Source organism: Monodelphis domestica, chromosome 5, assembly GCF_027887165.1.
Source record: "Monodelphis domestica isolate mMonDom1 chromosome 5, mMonDom1.pri, whole genome shotgun sequence".
Taxonomy (NCBI): Eukaryota; Metazoa; Chordata; class Mammalia; order Didelphimorphia; family Didelphidae; genus Monodelphis; species Monodelphis domestica.
Window position 1 is genome coordinate 71,131,939 of NC_077231.1, and position 18,525 is coordinate 71,150,463.

Consider the following 18,525-nt stretch of genomic DNA (forward strand, 5'->3'; position numbering starts at 1 on the left):
ATTTCAAATGGCAGTTTCCTCATTTAACCTTTTATGACCTTTTTTCTTCAACTTCAATTGGTAAAGTCCCTTTTGCTATTTTTTATGGACAAAATGTAGAAATATATACTAGATGATGACACAATGGGGGTGAGGAGGTGGTACAAATGGTTAGCTGACTAAATGATTAACATATTCATGTCATAATGAAAGTAGGTAAAGTGTCCTAAGATCTATTCATAGCTCTGAACTGTCCAATCATTGTTATTGATGAGGGTTAGAAGAAGGCATAGACAGTCTCCAATCTGTACATCGAACAAAGGAAAGTAGTGAGCATGTTGGATGACAGAATTAGGGTCCAGAAAAATCTCAGCATGCTAGAACAAAGGATTGGACCTAAGAAAATGGGATTTCACAGGGACAAAGAATAGGATGGTAGAATCATGCTTAACCAAGTGCTCAGGGCTTTCATTACTATGATCTCAACAATCTTATACGCTAGCAAAACAAAACAAAACAAAAAAAAAGGAAAAGTTAATGGGGAGAGTAAGGCTGCATTAGTAGAAGTATAATCCAGAAAATGAGTGTGTTTTGCTCTTTCAGACCACTTCTAGAGCATGTTAGATAGTTCTGGATGCCATATTTTAAAAAGTACAAATGCCATGTATTCAACAGAAGACGAGAGAGTCCCAGAGACCATGCCATTTAATGATTAAAGGAACTGTGGATGTTTGACCTGGAGATGAGAAGATAAAGGGGGAAACTCATAGCTGTCCTCAAGTATCCCCAGAGAGTAATTAGGAAGAGTGTTTGGACTCATTCTGCTTGACTCCAGAGGCCAGACTTAGGATCAGTGGTAGAAATTGCTGACAGACTTGGGTTAATGTAAATGTAAGCAGGCCAAGAGTGGAATGAGACACCTCAGCTGGAAATGAATTCCCAATTAGGAGAGGGAAACTCTATGACATGGATCTGTGAACTTTAAAAAAAATTCGGAACTATTTCAATCTAATTGGTTTCTTTAGCTAACCTATTGTATTTTATGCATTTAAAAACTCGGTTCAGAAAAAGGAACCATTGGTTTTACCATATTGCCAAAGGGGTCTGTGACACGTACGCCAAAGGTTAATGATCCCTGAATGATGACTTTGTTGAAAATGTTATAGAGAGGATTCCTGTTCAGGTCTGGGATATGCTAGATGACCTTTAAGGTCCCTTCTAACTCCGAGATTCTGTGAGCTCATAATATCTTTCTTGTATTTCTCTTCCGTACTTACATTCGATTTTGAATTGGAGTTCTATCTTCCCTCAAAGATTTGAAACCACTTGAGTGCTGAAACATATTTTTCCATCTCTTTGAATTTCTAAGACCTTATATTGCACACAACAAGTTCTTTAGAAATGTTTATTCAAAGAGTAGATTTATACATCTCTAACTAGGGAAATTACAGTTTGCTCCACCCCTTCTTATAACAAGGAAATATAATGATTTGAGCCCTACCCTGAAGCACTTAACAGCGCCATCCCCAACCCCCATTAGTTGCTCAAGAGCCTTAATTTTTTAAAAAGACATACAAGAAAGACCAGTCTCCTCACATTGACCCCTAACCTAGCCGAAGGCAACCATCCAGAACTTTTCAAGCTTGATTGTCCCATAGCCCCTTTTGCCCTTATCCTGAACTCCTATCCAATGGCCCTTCCCTCTTCTCCCAGTCCATTTCTTTACCTCAGGCTCCACTCACTTACATAAACAGCCTTGACTTCATGGCCTGAGTTTCTTATGACTCACTAACTTAGACCCTAGAAGACCTTCACCTCTTGGCCTTCTAACTTGCTAATCTTTAACTACAGATTACCCTCCCACGCTGAATTTTTAAAAATTCTACTCCTATTTACTGTCCCTGAAGAATGATTTAAAATCATGCTGATTTCCTCCATTCTAACCTTAAGATGCTTCCCTTTAGATGGTTCCTGTCTGTTGCTTAGCAATTCTCTTCTACTCCAATTGACTTCACTCATTCTCACAGATACTGTACCAAGTCTTTTCTTCTTTCCTCAATTCCCTAACACTCTTATCTCCTACATTTATTTATTTTGAAATTAAAAAAAATTATTTTCCCAATTATACATATTAACTATTTTCAACTTCTATTTTCCCAAATTATAAGATCCAACTTGTCTTCCCTTCCCCACCCCCAGATTGTCAGCCATTTGATCTGCATTGTACATGTATTTTCATTCACAACATACTTCCATATTGGTCAATGTTGTAAGAGAACACTCATATAAAACCAACCCCCCCCCCATATAATACCATAAATAAACTAATGTGAAAGAGAATATGCTCTGATCTGCATCTGACTCCAACAGTTCTTTCTCTGGAGGTGGATGGCATTCTTTGTCATAAGACCTTCAGAATAATCCTAAATCATTTTGTTGTTGAGAGTAGCTAAGTGTTTACAGTTGATCATCATATGACATTGCTGTTACTATGTACAATGTTTTCCCAGTTCTGCTTATTTTGCTCTGCATCAATTCATGTAGATCTTTTCATGTTTTGCTGAAATCAGCTTGCTTATCATTTCTTATAGCACTATATTATTCTATCAGTAACAAATACCACAATTTGTTCAGCCATTCCCCAATTGATGGGCATCCCCTTGATTTCAAATTCTTCATCACAAAAAGAGTTGCTATAAATATTTTTGTATAAGTAGGTCCTTTCCTCTTTTTTTATGATCTTTTTGGGATACAGACTGAGTAGTGGTCTTACAGATACAAGGAATATGCAGTTTTATAGACTTTGGGGCATAGTTCCAAATGGCCTTCCAGAGGAGTTGGATCAGTTCACAACTCCACCAATAATGCATTAATGTTCCAATTTTACCATATCTCCTCCAACATTTATCACTTTCCTTTGCTGTCATATTCACTAATCTGATAGGTGTGAAACCTCCTACATTTATGAAGATAATTCTGGCCTCATGCACGATTGCAACATTGACACGATCTCCTAACAATAAATTCTAATGTCTTCCTATTGCCTCTAGAATCATATATATATATATATGTGTGTGTGTGTGTGTACATATATACATATATATATATGTATGTATATATATATTTTTACTCTGCTTTTAAAGCCTTTCACAACCTGGCCCCAGTCTATTCTTCCAGTCTCATTGGACATTACTCTCCCTCCCAAATTCTGCAATCCATCTACACTGGCTTTCTTTCTGTTCATTAGATACCACACTTCATCTTCCTTCTCCATCCTTCCTGTGTCCTACGAATCCTTCATGCCCAAACTACACTTCTTCCTTACCTCACAGAATCTCTCTTCCTTCATGACATAGTTCAACCATCACCTACCATATAAAATCTTTCTTAATCCCCACAACTTCCAGCATCCTCCCTTCTGTATGGAACTACTTTGTCTTTATTCTTTTTATTTTTATTCTGGATGTACTTAAATGTGTCCTAATCTCCCTCTCATTAGAATTTAAGCTACTTGGTTTTTTTTAAACCCTTATCTTATGTCCTAGAATCAATACTAAGTATCAGTTCCAAGGCAGAAAAGTGGTAAGGGCCTTGCCTATGGTTACATAGCTAAGAAGTATCTGAGGCCAGATTTGAACCCAGGACCTATTTCCAGGTCTGGATCTCTTTCCACTGAGCCACCAAGCTTCCCTAAATGTGAGCTACCTGTGGGGAGGGATTGTTTGGTGTATTATATTTGTCTCCTCCTCCTCTCTTCAATCTCTGCTCAGCAAAGTGCTTGGTACATAGCAGGAGCTTAATAAATCTTTGTCGATTGATTAAATATGACCATTGGATAGGAACTACCCCCACTTTGTTCCACAAAAGTCAAAACACCTTCACTTCTGAATCCATCCATATCCCTTCCTCTATTCAAAAAGTTATTCCTTGTAACAATGATAAAGAAACAAATAAACAAATATATATATATATATATATATATTATATGTATTTAAAGAGAAGAAAGAGAAGAAAAGCAGTTGAGTAAAAGTAATCAACACATCTAGCATGGTTAACTGTATATGCAGTGTTTCATATCCTTTGTTGTTTCTGCAAAGGACAAAGCAGATGTGTTTTCTTATCTTTTCTGAGCCAGACCTGGTCAGTATTTAGAAAAATTTATTTTGTTTTTATTCTTCTCATTCATATTGTTATCATTATTATGCCAATCAATCAACATTTTATTAAACACTGGGAATACAAAAAGAGACAAAACAGCCCCTGCCCTCAAGGATATTAAAATCTAATGGTTAATTAACAAGTTATTGATTCTCTTTACTTTCCTATGTATCTTTCCTTTGTATCACTGTGTTCTTCCTCTGCTCTTCTGAATTCTTTGTATTTATTGTTTCTTAGCCCCCTAGAGAAGAAAATGGCAAACCATTCCAGCATCTTTGCATGAAAACTCCAAATGGGGTTACAAAGAGTCTGATACAACTGAAGACAACTGAACAACAATTGCATAATAATATTCAATTACATTCATAAGCCAAAATTCATTTGATGATTCCCTAATTGATGGGTAATACTTTTATTCCAATTCTCTACTACCACAAAAGTGATGCATGAATATTTTTGTGTATATATTTTGGTGTATATGGGCCTTTAGTTTTACTGTTCCTTCTTATCCCTCCTTGGGATCAATGCCCTGCAATACTTCCTCTCCCCTCTTTATCTCTGGTTAAAGCATCTGGGTTTAACTGTACTTATGTTATAAGGCATGCAACCTTTCTGGGCATCCAAAATTATACAAGATTTCTTGCCTCCATTTTAAGGATTTTCTTCTCAACTTTGATAGTATTTCATATTTGATCTTTGTTATACACTTAGGACATTATTTTTTATTGTGGCAATTGATGCATATATTACATCTTCTATTAGGCTGAAATCCTTGAGGGCAAATATTATATTTTATTGCACTTTGTTTTGAACTGCCAGCATACAGCACAGTGCTTGGTTAATAAGCACTGGTTGAATTGCATTGTTAAATATAATATGCTACATAGAAAATGATAATAAAACAGCATCTTTCTCAAGGGACTACAGGCAGGGATGTTACTATAAATGTATAAATGTTATGAAAGGTTCCTGAGAATTTCATTTTGCTCAGTGTAAAAAAAAAAAGTTAAGTTCAAACAAACTAGGAACAAAAAAAGTATCTTTCTGGTTTTTTTTCTTCTCAAGTCTTTTCTGAAGAAGGGCTCTTCAGGTCAATATCAAATGCACACGTGAACCCTAGTGCAGGATAAAGACAAAGCCAGAGGCCAGAAGTAGAGAATTGCTCCCACAGAAGACTACATCCTGTGTACTTTTTGAAAAGTCCAGCCTTATTTCCAGACACACTTCCTAGGTTAATCCATTTTGGTTGTTAAGCATTCCTAGCTGCATGTTTTAAAAACATTTTGGAATGGCATATGCCGAGTTATAAAAACACTGTAATTTTCACACCAGAAAAAAGAACTGGTAATATGCCATCATTCTAAAAATCATAAAAAATAGAACAAACAACATTCACACTTTTAAAACGAGATAGTCATCACTTAGTTATCTGCTTGGTAGGTAGATTGTTCATGGTAAAGCTTCTTGTATGTCTCAGTTTTTGCTTAGAGTCTTTATCCAGGATTGATTCAGGTGCCTTATAAACTTTTATATGTCCCACTGAAATTTTGTTTATTTGTGGGAGGGTGAGCCTTGAATTTATGGGAGAGATATTGTATGGTTACTATTCTCAGTGTGCTATTTCAGGAAATGCCTTTGATGACCTAACTGAGTCATATGCCTAATAAGAGAAACAGTAAACCCACTGGTGGGGGCTTCTGAGTTACGATTTTAAGAGGATAGACCAACAAAGTACTATGAATCTGGTTTAGTCACTCTGGCCCTCCATAGGGGACCAAAGCTGCTAAGTATGAGTTGTGGGATTATGCCAAAGGGGTACTGCTTTTTGAGTACTATCACTGATCTCTTGAATGTTGTGTTAATTAGGACCAAAATTGATTTTAATGTCAAATTAAAATATAATTTTGAAGGTAAATTTGCTCCAATAGAATCTTGTGACACATCCTAAAAAGTAAAGCTATTCCTTCTATAGATAATCCATACTTTCAATTATCCAGTCATCACAACTCCTCTCCCTTAAAATGAACAAGTAGGTACAGATTTTGGGAGGGATCTAAACAAAGATTGATATAAATAAATAATATTTGTTGCAAGTCAGGCTTGACTCAAGCCAGTGCCCAGGATATTCAGGTTTAATAATAGAATGAAATACTTGTATCAGTGCTGCCAGTTAACAAAAGGAGATTTATTTAGCTATAGTAGGTGAAGGCTATTCAATAACGACATCATGTTCATTCAGATGAACACAGCTCCCCTGCCTTGGTGATACTCACGGTGATTCTCCAGCAAAGCATCTGAGCCCAGCTGGAACCTCCTCCTCCTGGCTTTTTGCACTCAGGCAATCAGGAAGCCACATCAAAAGTCTGAGCCTTAGTCCCCTGAACCAATTAAACCTAAAGGATAGCTTCAATACCTTTTCAGGAAAAACTAGGCTAGCATTGCATGAGGTTGGGACTTCAGCGATTGCTCTCCCCGCTGTATTCAATGTCAAGGAAAGAAATTAAACATAAATAAAACCTAGACAAATCAGGAGAAAAGATTACTTACTACTGGAGCAAAGAGTTAAAACTAGAAGGTGCCCTTGAGAAGTCATCTCATTCACATCAACTCCCCTCATTTTACAGGTATAATCTTCACCCTCCCAATCCACTGGTCTGGGACACTTTCATCATGATCATACATCGTATCATCATACATGACCCATGTGAAGGGTGGGTTGTGCTGCTAAGAATGAGAGGGAAGAGAGTTCCTCTCATGTTTTCCCCGTCTTTTCCTTCAGCAATTGGAGGAGAGGTTGTCTTCATTTTTGCCCTGGGATTTTAAGGGAACTGAGATTTAATAAATTATCAACTCCTTGCAAGTTGTTTCCTCCATTTTCTTGGTATTCTCAGCACCTAGTACATTGTATCTAGTAGGTACTTGGTGGTTGTTGCCCTTTGTACTTGAAAAGGACCAAAATTACCAATTATGATGTCTTTAAAAGAAAGCCCTTACCATATGTCTTGGAAATGATATTAAGTACTGGTTCCCAGGCAGGAGAGCAGTAAGGGCTAGGCAATGGGGGTTAAGTGACTTGCCAAGACTCACACAGTTAGGAAGTGTCTGAGATGAGATTTGAACCCAGAACTTCCCATCTCTGAGCCTGGTTCTTAATCCACTGAGCCACCTGGATAACCCTTGGCGATGTTTTTTGATGGACACATAAATTGATTTTAGGCAAGGCAGAGTTGCACAAAGTTGTCAGTCTCACTTTCTTCCAGTCACTGAAGTTCAGTGGCAAGCCAAAGGACAAGATGACTGGTGATGACTTAGGATATACTGGATGACCATGGCATCTTCAGTGTCTGATCAAGCTCTAAGTGCTCTAAGACAAGTAAGCAATTCTTGCTGAGCAACTGCAGTGGTCATAAGGTCACAGAGATAGAGTTGAAAGGGACCTCCCTTAGAGACCATCTAGTCCAACCCTCTTATTTTCCAAATAAGGAAACTGAGCCCAATAGAGAATGGAAATCCAGGTCCTTTAATTTCTCTCACTCTTTTATTAAACCCTTACTTTCTGTCTTAGAATTGATACTAAGTGTCCAGTCCAAGGCAGAATAGGAGTAAGGAGTAGTCTAAATTTGCAGTTAAGTGACTTGTTCAGGGTCATACAAATAGGCAATGTCTGAGACCAAATTTGAACTCAGGACTTCCTATCTCTAGGCCTGGCTCTCTATCCACTGAACCATCTAACTGTTACCCATTGGTCCTTCAGTTTCAAAGCTACTACCCCAGCATCACCTGGAGAAAGAAAATACTGCAAGGAAATGAGGATTTTAAAATACAGCAGCAGGAGGAGTACAGCCAGAAGGAGGTAGCTCATGAATACTTCTGAGCTGCCCATTCTTCTAGAAAATATGTAACCAAGACACAACAGTTTGCCTGCCTCAGAACTGATCTCAAGCCGCACAGGACATGTTGCTTATAACCCTAGAAGAGATTAACAAATGATACCTACCCAGAAGCCTCAGCATTTTTGGTACATGATTACTCTTTTGAACAGAACATTGGCTGTCCTGCCTCCCACAGGGTTCCATAAATAATTCATTAGAGAAGCATGAAGGCCTTATAATAAACCCAATCTAATATAAAATACCATACAGAAGTGCTTCCTCCCACTAACAGGACCGCAGAAAAGTGTTTTGATGCATTAAACACCATCTCCCTAAGGCATGTTCTTTTCTCTCCCTTCTCTCCCAAAGATACCAATTCAATTACCCATTGCCCACTTCATTCCTACAGAGCAATCCTTGGCCTTTCTCTCCTAGCTGTTCAGGGCTCTCCCTTTGGTGCTCCTAGCCTTTTTTTCTCCGCATTACAGGTAACTCGGCTCTCCTAGAGTGCTTGGGGGTTGTGGCCAAGGGTTCTGTATGCAGACTTTGTGGAATGGGGTCATCCTAGATCTCAGAGTAGATTTGATTAATTCTGTTTTGAGACACGTGACTTCTCCAGCTATAGAAATGGGCCAGGACACCTTGGAACAGAGAGTGTGCATTCTGACAGAAAGGAAATGTGAGGTGATATGTGATTAGGGGAAAGGGAAAAAAATCTATATTTTCCATATCTGAAACTCTCCTGTGTTTTCTTAATGAATACTAAGAGAAGCTGAGAGTGATTTTTAAGCAGTTAAAAGTGCTAACATAGTCTCTTTGGGAAGGGGAGAGTATGAGTTTCCTAATTTCATCAGAACTGTTAATGACTTTGGTTCCTTCCTCCTTTTGCAGAGGAAGTCAAGGGGGTTCTACATTAGTGAGCAAGTCTGACAAGAAACCCAAGACAGAAGGAGAAATGATTTGTGATTGTCATGAAAAAAGATAGACTTTTTCTTCTCTTCCCCTCACTTAGGAAGTAATTTCAATCACTAACATTTCTCAAAGCACTTTAAAAGCTTTACATAATCTACTTTTACCTGAAATTTGGGGTTGGGTTTTTTTTTTAACTTTAAAGCAGGTTTCAGAGGAACATTTGCAATGTCAGTATGAGTTTAAATCAATGGATCCCTATTGCCTCTAGCCTGGGATAACGAGCAAACATCTGGTCTTGGCATTTAAGGTCTTACACAATCTCGACGTACCTACCTTTCTAGACTTATTTTATATTGGTTCCTTTCACACAATAACACTATGGCCCAGCAATGATTGCTACTCTCCTAACTCAGCATTCCATCTCCACCCTCCATGATTTGTACTCTACACGATTTTTCCTCCCGTTTATGGAATTCATGGTCTCTTCATCTCTACTTCTTAGAATTCTTAGCTTTTTTAAAGGCTTGGTTAAAATATAACTTTCCAAGGAAGCCTTTCAAAATCTTCCTAATTTTTTGTACTTTCTCCCTTCTTAAATGATTTTATATATCTATAACTACCTACCTACTTACCTGCCTTTCTGTCTATCTCTCTATCTACCTATCTATCTATCTATCTATCTATCTATCTATCTATCTATCTATCTATCTATCTGTCTGTCTGTCTGTCTGTATCTGGCTTCATCCATCCACCCATCTACCTATCTGTCTGTCTATCCATCTACCTACCTACCTATCTATCTATCTATCTATCTATCTATCTATCTATCTATCTATCTATCTGTCTGTCTGTCTGTATCTGGCTTCATCCATCCACCCATCCATCCACCCATCTACCTATCTATCTGTCTGTCTATCCATCTATCTATCTATCTATCTATCTATCTATCTATCCTCTATCTAACTCTATTTCTAAACCCCCATACCTAACCCTTACCAGTCTTCTGCCTTGGAACCAATATGCAGCATTGAATCTCTTTGCCTATATCATGCCCACCCACAGGCTCCTAAAGAAGCCTAAGATGATCAAGAAGAAAACCAAGAAATTCATCTGGTAGCAGTCAAACAGATGTCAAGATCAAAGGAAGCTGGTATAAACCCAGAGGCATTGACAAGAGTGAAAGATGACTTATGGGCCAAATCTTGATGACCAGCATTGGTTATGGAAGGAATAAGAACACTAAGCACACATTACATAGTAGATATAGGAAGTTTTTGGTGCACAAAGTGGAAAAGATTGAGGAGCTCCTGATGTGAGATTGTTTCCAATGTTTCCTCTTAGAATTGGAACATCATTATTTGGAGAGTAACTCTGCTCATCAATCCAAATGCCAGACTGAGTGAAGAAAACCAGTAAAATTCTTTGCACATTTTTATTTGGGTTCAATAAACCTTTAAACAACAAAAAAGGGGGAGGTATAGGCAGGTGGCTTAGTGGATAGAGAAACAGACCTGAAGATGGAGGTCCTGGGTTCAAAGCTAGCCTCAGATACTTCCTAGCTGTGTGACCCTGGTTAAGTCAATTAATTCCTGTTGCCTAGCCTTAATGCTCTTTTGCTCTGTAATCACTACACAGTATTGAGTCTAAGGTAGAAGGCAAGGTTTGTTTGTTTGTTTTTTTAATAAAAGAAGAAAATGCACAAACACACGCATATACATACATACATACATACATACATACATACAAGTGTGTATGTATTTACCCGCTCATATATTATATCCCTGCATACCCCCTTCCAGTATTATGTAAATTACTTGAAGGTAAAAATCCATTTCATTTTATCTTCATATTCCTAGCACTACAACAATGTATGAATGATAAGCATGAATAGAATATGGGGTAGATATTCTGTGGAAGCATTCATATGACTCCCACTACTTTTGTTACTGATGGGAATATTTCCCCAGGATGTGCCAGCACACCTGACTTCTGCTCTGTGCACACCTAAGTCTGGCATATGGTTGGTGCTGGAGAAACTCTTATTGGCTAGATTGGATAAAATGTGTTTGGTTCTATTCTTTTTTGCTCCATAGAACACATTGGTGACAAATTGGCTGGGAAGGAGAGCCTCCTTGGGCTGGATCCAATCAACAATTCAGTGAGCATTGTCAAGCATGAATTCACTCTCTACAAGAAAGATTGTGGTAGGTTTCTATAGATAGAGGTGAGAATTGTTTCAGGACAGAGATTGAGAAGAGGAGAAGAGAAGAGAATAAGCATTTGGTAAGTGGCACCCTTCCCACATCAGAGGAAGATAGATGACACAGTGGATAGAGAACTGAATCTAGAGTTAGGAAGACTGAAGTTCAAATCCAGCCTCAGATAATTGCTAGGGTGTGACTTTGGACAAATCTCCTCACTTTCCTCAATTGTAAAATGAAGATAAAAATACTACCTACCTTGTGGGGTTATTGTGAGGAACAAATAAGATATTATTTGTAAAAAAAATGTTGAACACAACACCTGGATCATCCATTTCTGGCTCACGTACTTGCTTGGATTCTGATTGCAACTAGCTCAGCAGTCTTCAGTAGGTCCCAGAGAGCATGACTAAGTCTCTTAACTGATCTTAACAGACTTGTAATGTTTTGAGGGAAGTCAAAGCTTTTTACACACCTAGTGACCAACTCAGCTGCATTCTTACCTGATGCCATAGGACCTTTTTTATGTGACTAATATGTTCCAGGACCCTCCATATAAATTGAAAATCAAGCATAATAGTGACCCCATTATTTAATAAGAATTTATTATACACACACATAAGTAAGTTATGACTTTTCCTAGACTTATTAGAGCTACCAATATCACTACTCTTATACTTTGGGGCCATATTAATAACTAAATAGCATTAGTGGAACAAAGAGAAGCACTGCTCTGACATAAACATGGCCTGTTACTAAAGAGAACTATGGACAAAGACTTGTGTGGGAGCAAATGTTTGGTACAAAAGAATAATACACTAAGGCTTCTTGGAGCAAGAATGAGTGTGATCTAACTTGGGGAAATGGCACAAGTTTAGCTTGCAAATAAACATTTTACTTTACATATTTTCTGCCTTCATTTTTTTCAGTTGTCTGTTGTGTATATCTGAATTCATGAGTGTTGAGTTTGAATAAAATGAGGTCCTATTGTAGATGTATCAGAGAGAGGCAATTTATGAAGTAAAATTTCATTCGAGGCTTAGTAGAACACCCCATCCAGGGACATTTGGTCTGTGAATGGACAATAGCATTAACTCTCTGCTGTGCGTATCCAGGACCTCCCTTGTGACTGTCCCCAGTCCTGGCCATGCACCTTCTTAGAATCTATGACAGGAAATCATCCCAGAGAGAGCTATCATACTTTTTGTCTGTTATCTCTCATTTGATACTTAGTTGAATGATATAATCAAAAGCACTCACTTGGTTTCATTCTACTTGTATTTGATTATATGCCATCAGAAATCCTGGATTTCTTATTTTAGGAAGGACAATTGCATGACTCAAGCAAGTCTAGGGGAGAACAACCAGGACAGCAAAGGGACTAGAGACTATGAAATACCGTTATGCTGTGATCAGAGTTGACACTATGCCCCTTTCCATGACCAAAACGTCATGCCTTATTTTGATCCTGGCTGAGACATTTATACAAATAGCCTTAGGCTACTACTACTGTACCTTTTCTGTAACCCTTCTGTTGAGCTAAAGTGTTAGCTTCGATTACTCTAAGATTCTATGATTTGAGCTTTAAAATTCTATGATGCTATACACTGTCTTGTCACTCTGTTAAATAATTGCCTTAGATGGGTATAATTTCAACTAGACTGTAAATTACATGTGAAGGTTGAGATTAAGTGTCCCAAGATCATATGATCTTTGAGTTGTAAAGGACCTCGGAAGTCACCTAACTTAACCTGTACCTGAGCAGGCATCCCTGCCACATTCCCAACAAATGGTTATCTATCCTCTGCTTAAACACCTGCAATGAAAATGAAATCCACTATTTACTTCTTCAGAAACTCAATTTTGCTTGTTTATGTTTTATTGTAGTTCATTTGCCAATATAGATTGGAATTTATAGTCTTAAATCGTTGTCTAGGACAAAGGGCCAAGTGATTTTCCCAAGGTCTTAAAGTCAATATAGTCAAGAGGCAGGATCTTTATCTAGGACTTCCTGACTGTAGCCAAGCTGCCTTATTCTAGAGATTTTCCCTTAAATTGGGCTAAAATATGTGTCTGCCTCCTCTTCTTTGTTTCTAGTTCTGCTCTCCTGGAATGAGATCTCTCTCTCTTTCTCTCTGTCTCTCTGTCTCCGTCTCTGTCTCTGTCTCTGTCTCTCTGTCTCTCTCTCTCCCCCTTATCTTCAGAAGAGTCATAAAGGCTAAATAATGGATATTAAATAACTTGCCCAGGGTCACACAGCTAGGAATAGTTCTGAAACCAGATTTAAACCTAGGTCCTCCTGACTCCAGGCCTGGTGCTCTATACACCGTGTTACCTAGCTGCCCCTCTAAGTCTTCTTTAGGATAACCATTGCATCTTTTGCAAGTTCTTTGAAGCAAGAAAAAAAGGCTTCATTTAATTCAAACGATCATGGTTATCAATAGGGACATGATGCCTCAGGTCTGATTATAGCATTTCATGTCCGCTTGCTATCCTGGTTGTTCTCTGGACTTTAATTTGTTGTTTTCCTTCCACAAATGAGGAATCCAAAAGAGAACAGAATGTTCCACGTGTGGTCTAATCTGCAGTAGATAGAGTTTGCCTTAGTTTCCTCATCTATATAATGAGCAGGAAAAGGAAATGGTAAACCACTCCAAGATCTTTGCCAAGAAAACCCCAAATGGGGTCACAAGGAGTCAGACATGACTGAAAAATGACTGAATTGAAAAAAACAGTGAGATGTCTCCTCCCTTATTCGGGACACTTTGCCTTAATGCAGACCAAGAGGCATTAAATTTCTTTTCTTTCTTTTTTTTTGAGACCTAACCTGAATTTTTTTTTTTTTTTTAGTTTTTTTTTTTTTTTTTTTTTAAATATATTTTATTTGGTCATTTCCAAGCATTATTCGTTAAAGACATAGATCATTTTCTTTTCCTCCCCCCCCCAACCCCCCATAGCCGACGCGTAAGTCCACTGGGCATTAGATGTTTTCTTGATTTGAACCCATTGCTTTGTTGATAGTATTTGCATTAGAGTGTTCATTTAGAATCTATCCTCTGTCATGTCCCCTCAATGTTTGTATTCAGGCAGTTGCTTTTTCTCGGTGTTTCCACTCCCATAGTTTATCCTTTGCTTATGAATGGTGTTTTTTTCTCCTGGGTCCCTGCAAGTTGTTCAGGGACATTACACCACCACTAATGGAGAAGTCCATTACGTTCGATGATACCACAGTGTGTTTGTCTCTGTGTACAATGTTCTCCTGGTTCTGCTCCTCTCGCTCTGCATCACTTCCTGGAGGTTGTTCCAGTCTCCATGGAACTTCTCCACTTTATTATTCCTTTTAGCGCAATAGTACTCCATCACCAACATATACCACAGTTTGTTCAGCCATTCCCCAATTGATGGGCATCCCCTCATTTTCCAGTTTTGGGCCACCACAAAGAGCGCAGCTATGAATATTTTTGTACAAGTCTTTGTGTCCATTATCTCTTTGGGGTACAGACCCAGCAGTGCTATGGCTGGGTCAAAGGGTAGATATTCTTTTGTCGCCCTTTGGGCATAGTTCCAAATTGCCCTCCAGAATGGTTGGATCAGTTCACAGCTCCACCAGCAATGAATTAATGTCCCTACTTTGCCACATCCCCTCCAGCATTCATTACTTTCCTTTGCTGTTATGTTAGCCAATCTGCTAGGTGTGAGGTGATACCTCAGAGTTGTTTTGATTTGCATCTCTCTGATTATAAGAGATGTAGAACACTTCTTCATGTGCTTGTTAATAGTTTTGATTTCTTTATCTGAGAACTGCCTATCCATTTCCCTTGCCCATTTATCAATTGGAGAATGGCTTGATTTTGTGTACAATTGATTTAGCTCTTTATAAATATGAGTAATTAAACCTTTGTCAGAGGTTTCTATGAAGATTTTTTCCCAATTTGTTGTTTCCCTTCTGATTTTAGTTATATTGGTTTTGTTTGTACAAAAGCTTTTTAGTTTGATGTAGTCAAAATTATTTATTTTACATTTTGTGATTCTTTCTATATCTTGCTTGGTTTTAAAGCCTTTCCCCTCCCAAAGGTCTGACATGTATACTATTCTGTGTTTACCCAATTTACTTATGGTTTCCTTCTTTATGTTTAAGTCACTCACCCATTTTGAATTTATCTTGGTGTAGGGTGTGAGGTGTTGATCTATTCCTAGTCTCTCCCACACTGTCTTCCAATTTTCCCAGCAGTTTTTATGAAATAGTGGATTTTTGTCCCAAAAGCTGGGATCTTTGGGTTTATCGTATACTGTCTTGCTGAGGTCGCTTTCCCCCAGTCTATTCCACTGATCTTCCTTTCTATTTCTTAGCCAGTACCAAATTGTTTTGATGACTGCTGCTTTGTAATATAGTTTTAGGTCAGGGACTGCAAGGCCCCCATCATATGTGTTTTTTTTCATTATTTCCCTGGATATCCTTGATCTTTTGTTCTTCCAAATGAACTTTGTTATGGTTTTTTCTAAATCAGTGAAGAAGTATTTTGGTAGTTCAATGGGTATGGCACTAAATAGATAAGTAAGTTTGGGTAGGATGGTCATTTTTATTATATTGGCTCGTCCTATCCATGAGCAGTTAATGTTTTTCCATTTGTTCAAGTCTAGTTTTAGTTGTGTGGCGAGTGTTTTGTAGTTGTGTTCATATAGTTCCTGTGTTTGTCTTGGGAGATAGATTCCTAGGTATTTTATTTTTTCTAAGGTGATTTTGAATGGGATTTCTCTTTCTAGTTCTTGCTGCTGAGCTGTGTTGGAGATATATAGAAAAGCTGATGATTTATGTGGGTTTATTTTGTATCCTGCAACTTTGCTAAAGTTGTTGATTATTTCAATTAGCTTTTTGGTTGAATCTCTAGGATTCTTTAAGTAGACCATCATGTCATCCGCAAAGAGTGATAACTTGGTCTCCTCCTTGCCTATTTTGATGCCTTCAATTCCTTTATCTTCTCTAATTGCTACTGCTAGTGTTTCTAGTACAATGTCAAATAGTAGAGGTGATAATGGGCATCCTTGTTTCACTCCTGATCTTATTGGGAATGCATCTAGTTTATCCCCATTGCAGATGATATTAGCTGTTGGTTTTAGATATATACTGTTTATTATTTTTAGGAATGACCCTTCTATTCCTATGCTTTCTAGTGTTTTTAATAGGAATGGGTGTTGTATTTTATCAAAGGCTTTTTCTGCATCTATTGAAATAATCATGTGATTCTTGCTAGTTTGCTTGTTGATGTGGTCAATTATGTGGATGGTTTTCCTAATGTTGAACCAGCCCTGCATCCCTGGTATGAATCCTACTTGATCATGGTGAATGATCCTTCTGATCACTTGCTGGAGTCTTTTTGCTAGTATCCTATTTAAGATTTTTGCATCTATATTCATTAGGGAGATTGGCCTATAGTTTTCTTTCTCTGTTTTTGACCTGCCTGGTTTTGGAATCAGTACCATGTTTGTGTCGTAAAAGGAGTTTGGTAGAACTCCCTCTTTGCTTATTATGTCAAATAGTTTGTATAGTATTGGGATTAACTGTTCTCTGAATGTTTGATAGAATTCACAGGTGAATCCATCAGGCCCTGGGGACTTTTTCTTAGGAAGTTCTTTGATGGCTTGTTGGATTTCAATTTCTGATATGGGATTATTTAGGAATTCTATTTCCTCTTCTGTTAGTCTAGGCAGTTTGTATTTTTGTATATATTCATCCATTTCTCCTAAATTGGTGTATTTATTGCCATATAATTGGGCAAAGTAATTTCTAATGATTGCCTTAATTTCCTCCTCATTGGAGGTGCTGTCCCCCTTTTCATCTTTAATGCTGTGAATTTGCTTTTCTTCCTTCCTTTTTTTAACTAGATTGACCAGTACCTTGTCTATTTTGTTTGTTTTTTCAAAGTACCAGCTTCTTGTCTCATTTATTAAATCAATAGTTCTATCACTTTCGATTTTATTAATTTCTCCCTTAATTTTTAGGATTTCTAATTTGGTTTTCTGCTGGGGGTTTTTAATTTGATCGCTTTCCAGTTTTTTCATTTGCATTTCCAATTGATTGATCTCTGCTCTCCCTTGTTTGTTAATATAAGCATTCAGGGATATGAATTTACCTCTGATTACCGCTTTGGCTGCATCCCAAAAGGTTTGGAAGGATGTTTCGCCATTGTCATTTTCCTTGATGAAATTATTAATTGTTTCTATGATTTCTTCTTTAACTAAACGGTTTTGGAGTATCATATTGTTTAATTTCCAATTGGTTTTAGATTTGGTTTTCCATGTACCATTACTAATCATTATTTTTATTGCCTTGTGATCTGAGAAGGCTGCATTCATTATTTCTGCTTTTCTGCATTTGTGTGCTATGTTTCTGTGACCTAATGTATGGTCAATTTTTGTGAATGTGCCATGTGGTGCTGAGAAGAAGGTGTATTCCTTTTTATCCCTATTTATTTTTCTCCATATGTCTATTAATTCTAATTTTTCTAAGATTTCATTCACTTCTTTTACCTCTTTCTTATTTATTTTTTGATTTGATTTATCTAAATTTGATAATGGTTGGTTTAAGTCTCCCACTAGTATGGTTTTATTGTCTATTTCTTCCTTCAATTCTCCTAGTTTCTCCATTAGAAATTTGGGTGCTATATTATTTGGTGCATACATATTGATTAATGATATTTCCTCATTGTCTATAGTCCCTTTTAACAAAATATAATTACCTTCCCTATCCCTTTTGATCAGGTCTATTTTTGCATTGGCTTTATCAGATATCATGATTACCACTCCTGCCTTCTTTCTATCAGTTGAAGCCCAGAAGGTCTTACTCCATCCTTTAATTCTGACCTTGTGGGTGTCAACCCGCCTCATGTGTGTTTCTTGAAGACAACATATGGTAGGGTTTTGGATTCTAATCCATTCTGCTATTCGTCTACGTTTTATGGGTGAGTTCATCCCATTCACGTTCAAAGTTATGATTGTCATTTGTGGACTCCCTGGCATTTTGATTGCCTTCCCTAATTCTAACCTTTTCTTCTTCGGCTCTACCTTTTAGTCCAGTGATTTACTTTGAAACAGTCCCCCTTGTCCCCTCCCTTGATGTTTCCCTTTTTAGTCCCTCCCTTTTTGTTCCCTCCCCCTCCCCCCTCTCTTACCCTCCCTTTTTGTTCTCCCTCTCCCCCTCCCCCCCTTGGTTTTCCCTTCTCCTTACCCTTGTTGGGTAAGATAGAATTCAAGATCCCAATGGATCTGGAGGTTTTTCCCTCTCAGAGCTGCTTTCCCTGAGATTGAGGTTTAAGTAACCCCCCCCCCCCCCCCTCTCTTCCTCTCCTTCTTATAGGAGTTTTCTTCCCCTCCCCTTCCCATGTGAATCTTTGTGTGAGAATGAT